At 43.3% G+C, this 14,000-nt stretch overlaps 1 long non-coding RNA gene across 1 annotated transcript; it reads left to right on the forward strand.

Moving 5' to 3' along the window:
- The first annotated feature begins 472 nt into the window (after positions 1-472).
- Positions 473-13,783, forward strand: LOC135243733 (uncharacterized). The gene is made up of 2 exons (XR_010326768.1): positions 473-1,646; positions 13,301-13,783. It is a non-coding gene; the product is annotated as an uncharacterized LOC135243733 (long non-coding RNA).
- The last annotated feature ends 217 nt before the right edge of the window (positions 13,784-14,000 follow it).

Here is a 14,000-nt window from a genome sequence, read left to right on the forward strand (position 1 = left end):
GGTGCATCATGCATTTAGCAATTCCTTATTTTTTTTTTGGGGGGGGGGGGGGTTGTCTTTTGTGTCTATAGTTTGCTGCTGTGAGCATAGCTAGGCATGTAGGGAAGGCCTACGGGCCGTTTAAAGGGAATCATTAAGGAAAATCAATGTCAGTTTGGAGTGAAAGCAATACCAGCTCCGAAGTATCTGTTTATCGCTATGACCTTTTCAAATGCAGTAAAGCTTCCGTGATTAATGGCAGCTGGTGGCCTGCCCTGTTTCCCTGCCGTCGGAGCGGAGCATCTGCTCCATTGTGTCTGTAGTCAAATTAGCGCCTTTATGGAGTCCTGGCCATTGCTCGCGCATACCATCCTGATTTTCAATTTTTTTTTTTTTTTTTTTTAAATTTGTCTCGCGAGTCTCATGAGTTCCTTGCCTGCAGGCGTACTGTTAAGAATAAAGTATATTCCCATTAGCTATTCTATTTCTAATGATTCGCGCGAAGATACGTGGTTTGACAGACCTTTCTTTCTGACTGAAACGGTAAACTATTGTGACCATGTTTAATCTGGAAGTGAACTTCTCTGGGTCTCTGCTCACACCGAAGAGCCTACTCATTTTCCTTTAGGCTGCTTGATCGACGGCGATGGTTACGGGACAATCTTTCGGCCACAGAGAACACGTGATTGGACCTGCCTAACCTTTTCAAAGAGACATTTAATCAAAGACCCGTCCTACCCTTCTACCCCTTCCCCTTACAGTGTTATTGAAGCTGACGCGTGCAGACGGGAGGGGTGCAAACGGCAGAGCCGCTGAAATAAAACAAGTGTCTCGCCTATAAATACCGGTAGAACATTTCTACTCCATCTTCACCCTCTCTGTCTGGTCCCTTTAGCGAAGAGGACCAACAGAGCGCAGGACTGGAATTAATTAGCCATCGGAAAGCTAGGAAAGGAAATTAAAATCTAACCGATGCGGAGAGGCTGATCTCTCCTGACCCTCTGTTAGAATGACAGTGTTCAGTGGTGCGGAAGCCGCTTCCATAGATAGTGTCAATCAACTGATGAGGTTGGTTCGTACGTTTAATGTAATCAGCAAATGCCCCTCAACGTTTTCAGAAATGTGCCTGGAGATATTTGAGGGGATGTAATAAGCAGGAAAGACAACGATCTCGGAAGGTGCGCCGTTTTTCAATTAGCGAAGCAACAGGTGAAGCGATTTACCTCCAGGGATTGCGTGAAAAGGATAGCATAGATAGGCTGACAGGGATCACGCTGCAAATGAACAATTAAAACTGTTAAAGCATCATCGACAAGGCAACAACAGCAAAAAGAAAAAAGGCGTTGATGATATGAACATGAAAATATATGAATCACTGCACGAATAGTATACATGGCCCTAATGGTGGATACTTAAATTTATCTGTATACACCATTCAATAATACCGAATAAGCCACTTAATGCACAACCATTTTCGAAGTGCTTTAATGCGTCACGGATACTAAATGCGACGTTAATATAACTGCTGCTATGTTGATTTCACTACAATAACAGAGAAGGATATGCAGCACGGACGTGTGATTCCAAACCAGAGTGATGCAGACCGAAGCCCTGCCTAAGAGAGGAAAGGCAGCTGAATCACCAGGGAGACGCAAGTTGCTGAAGAGGTAGGCATATTTCTGAACACATTTTAGGAAACAAATTGATTTTAAAGACTTGACGTTTATGCGGTGTTATACAAATCACATTGCCGATAACAAAGTCGTTGCAGGCTACATACAGCACGTTCAACGGTTGATTCGTAGTAAATGTGTGTACTAGTAGCGGATAGCATGGCGCGTTATAGTTTGGAGGAGGTTATTGGCTGGGGGAAAATGAAATGCACGCCCAACTGCAAAATGTGCGCGTCCCATTGCGGTGCCATCCTCCACGCTTATGGAGGGCTGCATACGTCACGCACGCACCCTCCTGAAACCGGTGCCGTTCATGCAGCGATATCTGCAACATAGAAATCCCACAATTAATCATTTCTATACTTTGGGGAAAAACCTATACATGCCATTTTGTATGTGTACTGTATATTATATAAAAATGGAAATGTTTATCAATACAATTGCTCAGAGAATGGAGAACTCCAGCACCCCCCCCCCCCCCCAAAAAAAAAAGATATCACAATTACTCACACCCTTGCTTGAGTACTTTGTACACCTTTCCTTCCCAAGGATAACGCAACGGTGTCATCATTAAACAAAATTGATTATTATTGTTATCAAATTTTCAGCCTTTTATTAAAGGTATAAATTATTCTTCAGAGCATTGCATCTAGAAGTATGTTTATGTAGGCTATACATTTTTTAAAAGCTAATCGTAATGTAAATAGGCATTTTGATCACTGGATTTTTGCAGTTGTTTATTGGTTACATGCTGTCTTGGTGCCTCAGTTAACTGAGGTGAAAATGGCTTGCTGCTATATTATTCATTCTGTGTCTGAAGCAGTCTCTGCTGCTCTCTTCAAACGAACCTTTCATTGGGAGGGTTCTTCAGACAACAGGCCTGCTGAAGACCTTTCTCTTTCAAATCATGAGGAAAAACAAAAGCAATTTAATGAAGCAGGATGAGATTCATTTCAGCCTCAAATTAAAAACATGTTCTGGACTACTGCCCTAAACCCCTGAAAAACTAAAAGCAAAAAAGATGCGTTTAATGTCCTGACAGCAAGGATGTGTTTATTCAGAGTTTCACAAATGTTGATTCTGGTGTTGACATGCAAAATTAGTGGATAACAAAGGCTTGATTTTTAAATCATCCTTTAGATTTAACAGAACCTTGAAATTGTGGGTAGCTAAGTCTTTTTTTTTTTTTAATTTATGGTGCTTTAGGCTTAACGGAACAGAACCCGATATGAAATTGTTGAGGAACAGCATGCAGTTGTCAATGTATGATTAATCATATACTTTGGCTAATCGAGAGGAGCCAATCACAGCATGCTTCAAGGTTTATTATAAGTGACAGAGGATAATTGAGAGTGGCTGAGAAAATGAAGGAATACCCAGCTAGAAGGACTTCATTTTCTAGCTCATTCCTCCTGTTTGATCAACTGTCCCTTCTTCAGCCTCCTAAATTGGAGGTATTGATTATGTCCAGGATAGATAAATGGAAAGCAGTCATCAATAGTGGATGAATGTATTAGAGTATCTGTTACAAGAATCACTTAAACCCGTACAGTACTCATGATGTAGTAACACAGCACTTGTGCTGATTTTTGTGAAATGCGTTGATGTGGAAATGAACTGTTTTCTTTGTTTTTGTATTTGTACTTTGGTACATTTTTAATATATTTGTTGTAAAAAAGCAAAGTTTAAGCCTGTTTTTCCACAAGTGTTTCCTTTTCATGTGAGTGTATCAGAGCACATGCAAAAACACTGTTCTAATTTGCATTTGCTTTACGTGAATGTACTGTAATGTGAACGTTTTCCTCAAATTCCCTCACTATCATACATGATCTAAGCCTATGTATATTTTGGTTGGCCTTTACCCTGATCACCACCTCTGACAACCATACAATTTGCGCAGAATTCATATATATACTGTACATATCATGTATATCTTCTTCTGTATTTAGATATTTCTGCAGATTTGAGCGATGCAACATTACTTAATTGCAAGACAGCTAATAGGCCTGACCTCACTTGTTGTATATTCTGTGACCCTTGTGATTTTGTTCACTATTTTTTCGGTCTGTTGTCCCGTTTGTGTTTATTGTGGGTGTTTTCTGTGGCAGAAATGGATCAGCATTCTTCCAGGTGTGATCTACTTGATTCTTGCCCTGATTGGCTGACCAGCCATCTGCTTTAGAGTTTAGTGATCTCTGGTTTCTTTTGCGCTGTTTTTTTTTTTTTTTTTTGTCAAAGCAGAATGATTAATCTTTCCTGCCTTAGGCTGAAGTCTCGTAACCCCGTGCTTGATTTAGCCGTTTTCTCCCATCTCACAAGCTCACTGAATTAATCTGCAGGTTTTATGTGCGCGTGCAAAATCAGCCAATCGCATTTGATGCTGGGACACGAATAAGAAAGAAAAATAAGCATATTTCAGTGGGTGTATTTTGTCATTATCTGGGCTCCTCTGTGCCTATGGAGACTGTCAGTCTTATTGAGATGCTGGTCAGTGACACTCTGGCTTGTGGAGAGAGGTCAGCTGAGAATAGTCTCTTTTGTCACCCAGTGAAACGCTCAACAAATTCAGAGTCAATTCTTTCAACTTGCAGCCTTTTACAGGTTCAGAGCGCAGGCAGTCCCGTATCATTTGAAAACCCTGCAGGTGAGCATAGGGACAGGGCCCGGTTTTCTATGTATTTCATACACTTAATCGCTCTTTCTGCCTTCTGGGTTCCGGGAGATGGGCTCCAATTGTGGAGGCTGTCTGAAAGCAATGGTGTGTGAGATCAAAACCGGCTCTTTCAAAAAAACCCAGCCCCCCCTCCGTGACGAAAGTCTGTCTGCACTTTTTTTGATCCTTTGGATAAAGTTCAGCCTTCGTCCAGGTCAAGAGCCCTGCTAAATTAGCATCGGTTTACCTCCTCGCAGTCGGCCTGGGGATCCGTTGGCGCAGGCTGCGATACGGTACCCCCTAGCGATAGCGCCACTGAGCGCTAGCAACGTTGCCCGATGTGCGCCGTTTGACTGGAACGCTGGACCCACTTCCTGGAGTCCAGATTTTTACACACCGCACCGGAAGGCAACAGAAACGCTTCCGCGCGTTGACCGGATCGCGGCTTTTTCGTCAGCCATTGTGAGCCGGTTTAATTGCGCCTCTCAACACGTCGTGTCAGCACACGCGGGGAAATCGGCGGAGACGGCACTCGACCGCGACGCTCAGCCGCGGCTTGTCATCACGCGTGACTGCAGGGCTTCCAGCCGGAGGGCCTCGCTCACCGTGTAAAGCCTTTCAGGACAGCGCACTGCACGGTATAGCGCCTGTCTCTGCAGTTAAGCACAGTTTCATCACTTCCTGGCACGGTTTAACTCCAACACTACTGATAGGCCTACTTGACTGGCCCGTTTCTTCACTCTCTAATATTCTATAATGTGGTTTTTCCTTTGGAGTTTTGGGGGGTTGTCTAGTATTGACCAGTGCGATTGCATTTTATAGACCCAATTTTCGCCTTTCTGCAGGGCTGGGCTGTCTTGAGCAAATCTAATGGAGTGTAGAGAAGAAGCAGGGCTGCCGGTCAGATGCTGTAGAGTGAGACGTTTTTGAATGGAAAAAACAATATTTTTCATTTTTAAAAATGGGCAGACATGAGGCCATTCAATAACATTCACTGTCACATTGATTAGGTTAATTGCATACATTATGTTCACATTGATATTCACAGTGATGCTTCACAGTCACAGTACTGTCCTGCTGTGACTAGGACCATTATGACTTGTCAGTCTCTCTGTCTGGGGTCATGCATGTCACCCATTTGTCTCAGTCCCTCTCTCCTTTTTCTTTTTCCCAATATTGGGGTGAATGTCATGCTTTCCAAACTGAATATTTTCTATCCATTGTTTCAAGGTGAGGGGTTCCTTTTCTTATTGCCTTTTTTGCTTGCTGCCATGAGACTTTTTAACAAATTCCTGTCACTGTTACCCAGATCATCTTTTATGTTTCTTTGGTTGAGAGAGAGACTGCAGACTCTATTGACAGTTTTTTTTTTTTTTTTTTTAGTTGTGAATTTTATGTTGTATTGCTTCCTCTCTCTGAGTGACATGCTACCGTAGTACATGTGTGTTGCACCTGAAATGTCATCGTGTACTGGTGTCATCAATTATCTGACACGTCTACAAGCACCAGCCGACACCCTTTCCCCCCGTGAGACGTGTCTGTAGTCTGCCATTTTCCCACAAAAAAAGTAATTTTTCTACTTACTGCAGTTCTGGCTGAGTTAACTTTTGACTTTCTCGAGGAATGACTCCAAAGGAAAATTGACAGGAATCGCTCCATCGGATTTTACTGCCAGAGTTTCAGCATTGCCATAATGAGTCAGTTATGTCATCCAAGACATATACTTTGCATGACAATGCCGGAGAGCGCAGCTGACTAAAATGATTTGACTGATTGGTTTTTTAAACCTTTGTCTCTCTTCTTAATTATAACCTGTTGCCATCGTGCAGTAGAGTGGTATTGCGAGCACAGTTCATTCTACGTTTCATCGCATTTCATTCCAGGCACATGCAAGAAGAAGAAGGAACAAAGTGTGGGTAAAAATAAATATTCTTTTTGAGAATTAATGTAGTAGAGAGGAAAGTTGCATCCCCAGGGAAAAAAGAAACGGGGAACAGAAAGAATAACATACTCGCTTATCTTTGGTATTATCTGAGATTAGAATAGCAGTATACGATCATACAAATATGTGCCATCTATCAAAAATTGCGTACGATATATAAATGAGGATAATCTGTATCTTCATACATCGATGCATACATGGTTACACAAATATATCTTCAAGTATTGGTCATTGGTCTGTAGGTTGGCTTGCAGAAAGGATCAAGGTGAGATTTGGTGGATTCTGCACAGGTTTGAAATGGAGGTTCTGCTTCTTTTGAACGCTTTGGAATAAGGAGGAGTGAGGGCATTCGACTGAGGCCTGGTTCTAAGCACATGGATGGCCCTGCATTCTGGTGTGAACTCTGGAATGGCCCGTCGTCAACTGTGGCCGGTAGCCCCGCAGGGTGACACACAATTGGCTCTATTGTCTCCCAGGCATGGAAGGGTTTCAGTTGGACAGGATGACTGTTTCTGATTGGGCACTGGACTCATCCAAAGGGACTGTTTTGTGAAATTAATGACACACATGTTTTGATTGAACCCAGGGGTTGGATTAAATTGCTTGTACATTTTTAACTTTTGCAGCTTACTCAAATGCTAGTTGGAAATACCCGTTTTTTTTTTACAGAACCCATACCAGAATCGCTATTTTTTTTGCTAAATTCTCACCAGTTCATACAGTCAGTCAGCGATTTAGATTGAGATTTAAGCAGGTCATTGCCAGTAATACCACTGGCTTTGATTCACTGGAACAGCATCGGTGATAGGGTAAATAACACGCATAACATCGCTCTCATAGTTCCCTGTACCTGCAGTGTATCTTGGGCCGATCTTAAGGACGAATATATTTCTGTTACGGAGCCTGTTAAGGGTCCTGTGGAAAATCATTGCGAAATTAAATCATTTGCGACTGATGAAAAGATGAAAATGCCTGTCAGGTCGATAGCATCCTGCAACAGGAAGAAGAACTCTATTTCTGGAACCTTGCTTGGTCTCGTTACATCCAATCTCACCGGCTTAATTAGTCAGCTCCTGGAATTTGGCAGTCTAAATGTACACTGCTGCATTTCCCAAGATGCTTTGCAGTGTTTGAGTGTTGGGCACATGGTCAGTTATAGGGTGTATGTTATCAGTTCATTGTGTCATTGCCTCCTTTGGACCATCACTGTTTCAGATTTCATGTGGAACAGGGATGAATTTGCTGGGTAGAACCCCCACCACACCCCTGCTCCCAACCGCCCATCTCCAATGGATGGTGGGGGGGCGGGTATCCTCAACAGAGGCACCATTTTGCTGAGGCAGGGTACCTTTGGACGCTTTGGCAGGAACTGAATGGGGAAAAAGCTGATTTGAGCCCAGGAGCCCGGATATGTGAGTCAACAGTAGCTCTCTCTAAAGCATTCCTGTGCTCTTCTCATCGTTCTGTCATTTACTCAGTAATTGACATTCACTTCACGCTTGATTTCCATAACGCCACAACATAAAACTATCCCCAATAAAAAAAGAGAAAAACCAGACGAGATTTTCACACAAAACGACAGCTTTTATTCTGGGTTGGCATGACGACTCTTTGCAAGCGTTTTCCTTTGAACTGCTGACCAGCAGACAGGTCGCAGTAAACAACAGCTGGGAAAAAAAGACTGTGGTTTTGCAAGGTTTGTGACCTTGCCCTCTTGTTTGTGAATGTGTTCAAGCCTGCCGTTATTGTACATCAGTGCAATATCGGCACAGACCGCTGTAGCCCTTTGCGATGCTGTGCTCTAGCTTCTCTCCAGCATTTATCCTCTGTGTGGAACCGTGCCCTGTCCTTTTGTTTCCGAACCGTTCATGTGTACAGCGCCAGCGTTTATCATGCAAATAATATAACACCGTGGACATGAATAATATGCAAAAAGTTCTCTACAATAATGACCTGGAAAAAAACGGCGAACAATAACAGTTAAGAGACAGCATTGTTTGCATAAAATACAGTGCAGTGATGGAGGCAATGTTAATGAAACATTCAGTCCATGATTATTGAGCGGGTAGCATGCAGGGTAGATGGGCAACATACTGAACATTATATATTTAATTACAGACCACAGTTAAATTACAGACCACAGTCTGGTGTTGGCAGGGGTTGCATGGATTGTGTGTGGGCTGTGGAGGAGAGATTTCTCTCAGAACTTCTCTGTTCCCTTGTATCATTTTAAAAACCAATAAATGCTGTAAGCCGTCCTGCTCTAGATAACGTGTGCACTCAATTAAAATTGTAAAAGCTTTCAAGTTCCATGGCATTCACCCTGTGAATATTTGAAAATAGTACACAAAATACCTTGCAGCTTTCAAGTTACATGGCATTCACCGTGTGAACTCTGAACTCTGTCCGGAGATATAATGGGCGGATATTAAAGACTGGGGGAAAAAATCAGGGTTCGTTTTTCTTCTACACTCCATATAACAATCAGGAAATCACAATGCTGGCAGATTGAGCAGATATCCGAATGGTTTTAAAAATCCGTCGCATTCAAATAGATTTAAATAGGAGTTATTCAGACAAGCAACTGCACGTGATCTTTGTCGGATTCACATTTTAGTCTGAAGGCAGATTGTTTTCTTATTAGGGTAAGAGTTTAATTATAGGTTGCGACTTGTTGCTCTGAGACACCGGCCTCCATTTTCATTTCCGAACGTGATGAATGGGAGGTGAATTAAATTCAGGACCACGGACAGCGCCGCCTCGCCTGCGGTCATAATATGCATCTCTGTCTGGCTGGTGTCGGCCTGGCCATGCCTTATTGCCCTCGCCTGGCCTCTGAACAAAGCCAAAGTTATGCGTGTGTGTGTGTGTGTGTGTGTGTGTGTGTGTGTGCGTGTGTGTGTAACCCTCCTGTGTTTTTGTATCCTTTTCACTTTAAGCTTTGAATATTTTTTCCCTTTGGCTTTTTAGTGATTTAAAAAAAAAAAAAAGTTGGGTCTATTTTATATTCTTTCTCCCCATCACAGAGAATTTCCATTGGCTAGTTCCCAGTTCAGTTGGTTTCGGTCTTTTACCCTTCTAGCCCTGTGGCAACTGTTTATGATTGGATGCATTTATATTACGTTTTAGGCATGTATCAGACAATCTTATCCAAAATAACTTGCGCAGCTTACATTATTTTTCATACAGTCCACTTATACAGCTGGATGCTGATTTAATCCATTCATCACCTCATCTGTGTCCATTATAGGAGAAAAGATTATAGTGGCAAAGATTTTGCGTGAATTCCCAAATCGATATTTGGCAGAACCATGTTTTCCTGACTTCAATGCTAAGTAGGGATGATGCGCCTCACAGGGAAGATGCCTGCCAGCTTCACAGAAGTCCTCTTGGAAATGAACGGGGTGAGAATGTTGTGTGTGGTTTTAACACACGGGTTCAGAGCTGAGAGAAATACAAAGCAAACCTAAAAACATGGGGCACACACATAGCTATAGGAAGTACCGAAGTACCCATACATATTTTACCCATGAGCATGACAAACCAAAGGCTGCACAATGAACATGCTGATTGTATTGGAGAGGCAAGGATCATGATTCCATAAGGGAAGACCTTTGTTACTCAGACTCAATTGATCAGTCAGTTAACTGGTTTCTGATTGGTCGGGCCTAATTTACCCTTTCCCAGGCATAACAGGGTGGAAAAAATATATATTTTTAAACTAGCAGTGTATTCAAGCCAAACAGACAAAGAACCAAGAACCCAGTCCTTCCTCTCTGATGGCCTGGATTGTGGTGCCACCCTATAGATTTTTATTATTATTATTTTTTAAGGAGATCTGACAGTGCACCCTACGTAAGTATTTTTTAACTTTACCCAGACAGGGGGAAAGCAGAGAGGGTTACAGAGAGGGATGAGATCACAGTGCTGAAAGTGGCCTGGCAGAGAATCAAACTCTCAGCCACGGGGGATTCATTATGGACTGAGAGTCGATTGCCCTGCAGACTGCGTATGACCCAATACAGGCTTTTAAAGGGCTGTTTTGCGTGATTGCTGAGAGCAGACTGTCGGAGGGACTGTCGCTGTCCTTGGTACTGAAGTCCTACCACTTGTTTCCTTGAGAGCTTGTGGTTTTCAGCAGGCACCATTGTGGCCATTGTCGACAGGCTGAATAACAAGAATAGGACACTTTCATGTGAACCTTTGTGGTTTCAACATAACTGTGTTATTGTCTGTGTGCGGGTGTGCAGTATATGTGCGTTTGTGTGTGTGTGTGTGTGTGTGTGTGTGTACTAGTCCCCCTCCTGGCCTGTGAGCTTTCTTTAAGCATCACTGAGGTCACACCTAAATGTCATCAGTACTCACAGAAACTGTGTAGACAATGAGGTGCTGAAGTGTTTGTACATCAGAATCAGAGAAATATAAAGCTTGTTTTTTAAATCATTTTTAATCCACAGATGTTGGGTAAGTGCGACATATGGCATTGTCCTGATGATGAGAGCATTTAAGTAAACACGAAAAATGTATTATTAGCAGTTCACCATCATTGTCAAGCACCATTGTGTAGTGTAGTATTGTGATATAGTTCTGTTTGCCCTCATTCAGAACCTTACATTATTGGATATTTTTTTAATGAAACTGACATGGCGCACGTGTACCGATGGTTCGACGGAGAGCTGTGTTTTAGATTCTTCCTTTTAGATGCTCTCAACGGAGAACTGCATGTCCCGAATGAAGTCACATGGTATGTTCACTGATTTTTATTTTTTTTTTGCGAATGATCAAACGTTCTGCGGTACGTATGCAGTCCGTTACCGCGCAGTGGATCGGCCCCTTCGTCTGTGTGTTTTCATCATTTTAGTCATGCGGTGCAGCCTTTTGGAGATGACATGCGACGCCGCATGTGCATGAATTATTAAAATGGGTTTGGACAGGAAGCACGCCGCATGCTCACAATGGGGGGTGGGGGGTGGGGTGGCGGGGGGGGGGGGGGTGGCGGCTCGTGCTCACGCCTTCAACCTTCGTTCCCCCCCCTCGCGGTGCTGTTAAGTTCGCTGGAATAATAAGATCAGATCGTTGTCACACGAATAATAATGGAACGTTGGCCTTTGATGCGGGAAGCGCGTCTGCGAGAGAGTGCGAGCAAGAGAGCGCTCGGGAAGTGTTCGCGTCAGCATTGGGCGCGTCGCTCCGCTGTAGCTGCTGCGAAGCCTGCTTTGCCGCTGTAGTGATGTCGATGGCGACTGCGTGCTTGGCTGTCATGACGCCCCCTTCACCGTTCCGCCCTCCAGGATGTCCAGTTGACACCCTGCGTGTAGCAATTGGTGAATGGGGCTTCACAAATCCTTAAATGGGCGGAGCTTGCCATCGATTTTTGGCAAATTTCGCCTTCGCTTTTGATTTTTGTGTTCAGGAGAGAGATTGACGGCACACCTTAGCTCCACCCCTTTTGAGGTTTGTGAAGCCCTGCACGGAACAATATTCTGCGAACATTTGCATCTCTTAGAATCAAAAGTCAACAGAAGCTGAATTTTTAAGTTCTGTGTTCTTGTGTGGTACTTTTGTTCTGTCTGCCTGGCATGTCATACATGTAGATATGTGAACAGACAGATGGCTAAATAGACAGATGGATATGTAGATGGACACACAATGGCTGTCGTTTCAATGTTACCTTGGACAATTTAGGGTCATTTTAAATCGCTTGTCATCAGCGCAGTCGGCTAAGCGCAATAAGCCTAAATCATATCTGCCCGAAGTCTTGCATTGAGTGCCAGGGGATCTCATTATCTTACATCGTTATGAATGGCAGCTCTTAAACCTGGTGCAGTCACACGGGAGCTCTGATTGGCTGGCCTTTTGCTCTCTGTGCGAGTGTACACAGCCACAGAGACACACGGTTTCACTCGGAAAACAACCGTGTTCATTACACACATCAAAGACAGGAACACACAAACTCAGGCTTGGGTTCAGTAAACCATGTCCTTGGAAAATGGCTAAAAGAAGAAGAAAAAACATTGTATCCCAAAGGTTAAATATTAATTTTGCTTCAGCGACAGCTTTTCATTATTTTGCACCTTGGTGTTGGGACAAGTTACAGGGACAAATAAAATTAGACATGTTTATGCTATTTGCAATGTTCAAGTTTCATTTGTAGAATGACAACTGTAGAGTGTGCCTGGTTTTTTAAGGACTCGTTTTAGCATCACAGTTTTATTTCATTGCCATTTTTATGTTGTGCTCTGTATACTAGTGTGTTTTTATTTGTGAATGCTACTTTCATTACCAGGGGGTGCTAGAAAAAGAAGGGACCATCTCTTGATAAATGATGGATAAATATAAAAGCAAACATGTAAACATGAATCCTGGGCTGTTTTTCACAGTATTTGACGATTTAAAGGAGTTAATTGAACATTTTACTTGTTTATTTATTTTTGTATCAGCATTTCCCAGAAATCAGTGTAAATGGCAGAGTGGGAAAGTGAGTAGAAACCGCTGGAGCTGCGTGCGCTACCGTTAGCAGGTTTGTGGTTTGGCGACACGTGCACTGACCTGCAGAGTGGAATCCCATCACTGCGTTGGGACGTGGAGGTACTGAAGTGAGCGGTACCAGGGGTGAAAAGGTGTGACACGGCAGGTTTGCTTTGAAATGGTGGGAAAGAGCTCGGGAAGGAGAAGTGCTCCACGCTCGCAGCATGAAAGATTTATTGTGCTTGGCTTCAGCTGCTATCCGAGGAACAGGCAGCGAGGATCTTTCTCACAGCCGGTGATTTGAGATGTCTGCTGTTTTTTGTGTGGGGTGGGGGTGGGGTTCCTCGTAGTTCTGCACTCCCCCCCCCTCCTCTCTATGGGATTTAAACAATCATTTTTCCTCATGGAGAGAAACAGAAAATTGAAGTCACACACACACACACACACACACACACATGGGCGCACACACACGCACATGCGCACACACACACACACACACGCGCACACACACCTGTACAGGCAGTGGGAGCTCCTGAGAAGCGCTGGGCTCCTGTGACTCTTTTCCATGCTGTTATCTCGCTGCAGGGGCAGTTACAGCAGCCCAGTGAGAGGCCGGAGGGTGTGATTTCCTGCCTAATCATCATCACAAGAAGCAAAGATCGCAGCCCATCGAGAAACACAAGAGCTGCTCCAAAACTGTGAAGCCCGGCATTAAGCGTGGCTGATCTGCCCAGGGCTGCAGAATCAGCTGGGAGCCGGTGGCTATAATGTAAGATGTGAACATTAAGTGCTTCCTGCTGATTTCCTCTCATAGGAAAGTGGTGCTGTTGTTCCAATTTCCTCAAGTACTGTGCTTGCGCTTACAGCATAATATATTGATCAATATATTGGATGATTGATATATGAAATAAGCAATATATTGGGCCAATAATCACATTTTGAACCATATCTATATCGGTAATCAAGGACACTGTGTTAGATATAGAGGACTAATATTTATGTAACTGTTTCTGTAAAATGGTGAAACATACAGAATTTAACTACGTTGAAATAAATCTAATTGCCAGTTCTTTTATATTAATCTTAATAAGTAGCCAGCTGAGTTTTTATGGTGAACTCTGACTCTGGTTAGCAAGCTAATAGCACTAGATAGCAGAGAACGAGTGAGTTACAAGTGGTCCACATGTCCGCAAAGGAGTTGACGCCCGTGTGGACACCCCAGCCATGCTGAATTCATTAGTGGCCCCATTTCCAGAAACAGCCAACGGCTCACTGGCATTTTTTT

Source organism: Anguilla rostrata, chromosome 17 (assembly GCF_018555375.3).
Source record: "Anguilla rostrata isolate EN2019 chromosome 17, ASM1855537v3, whole genome shotgun sequence".
NCBI lineage: Eukaryota > Metazoa > Chordata > Actinopteri > Anguilliformes > Anguillidae > Anguilla > Anguilla rostrata.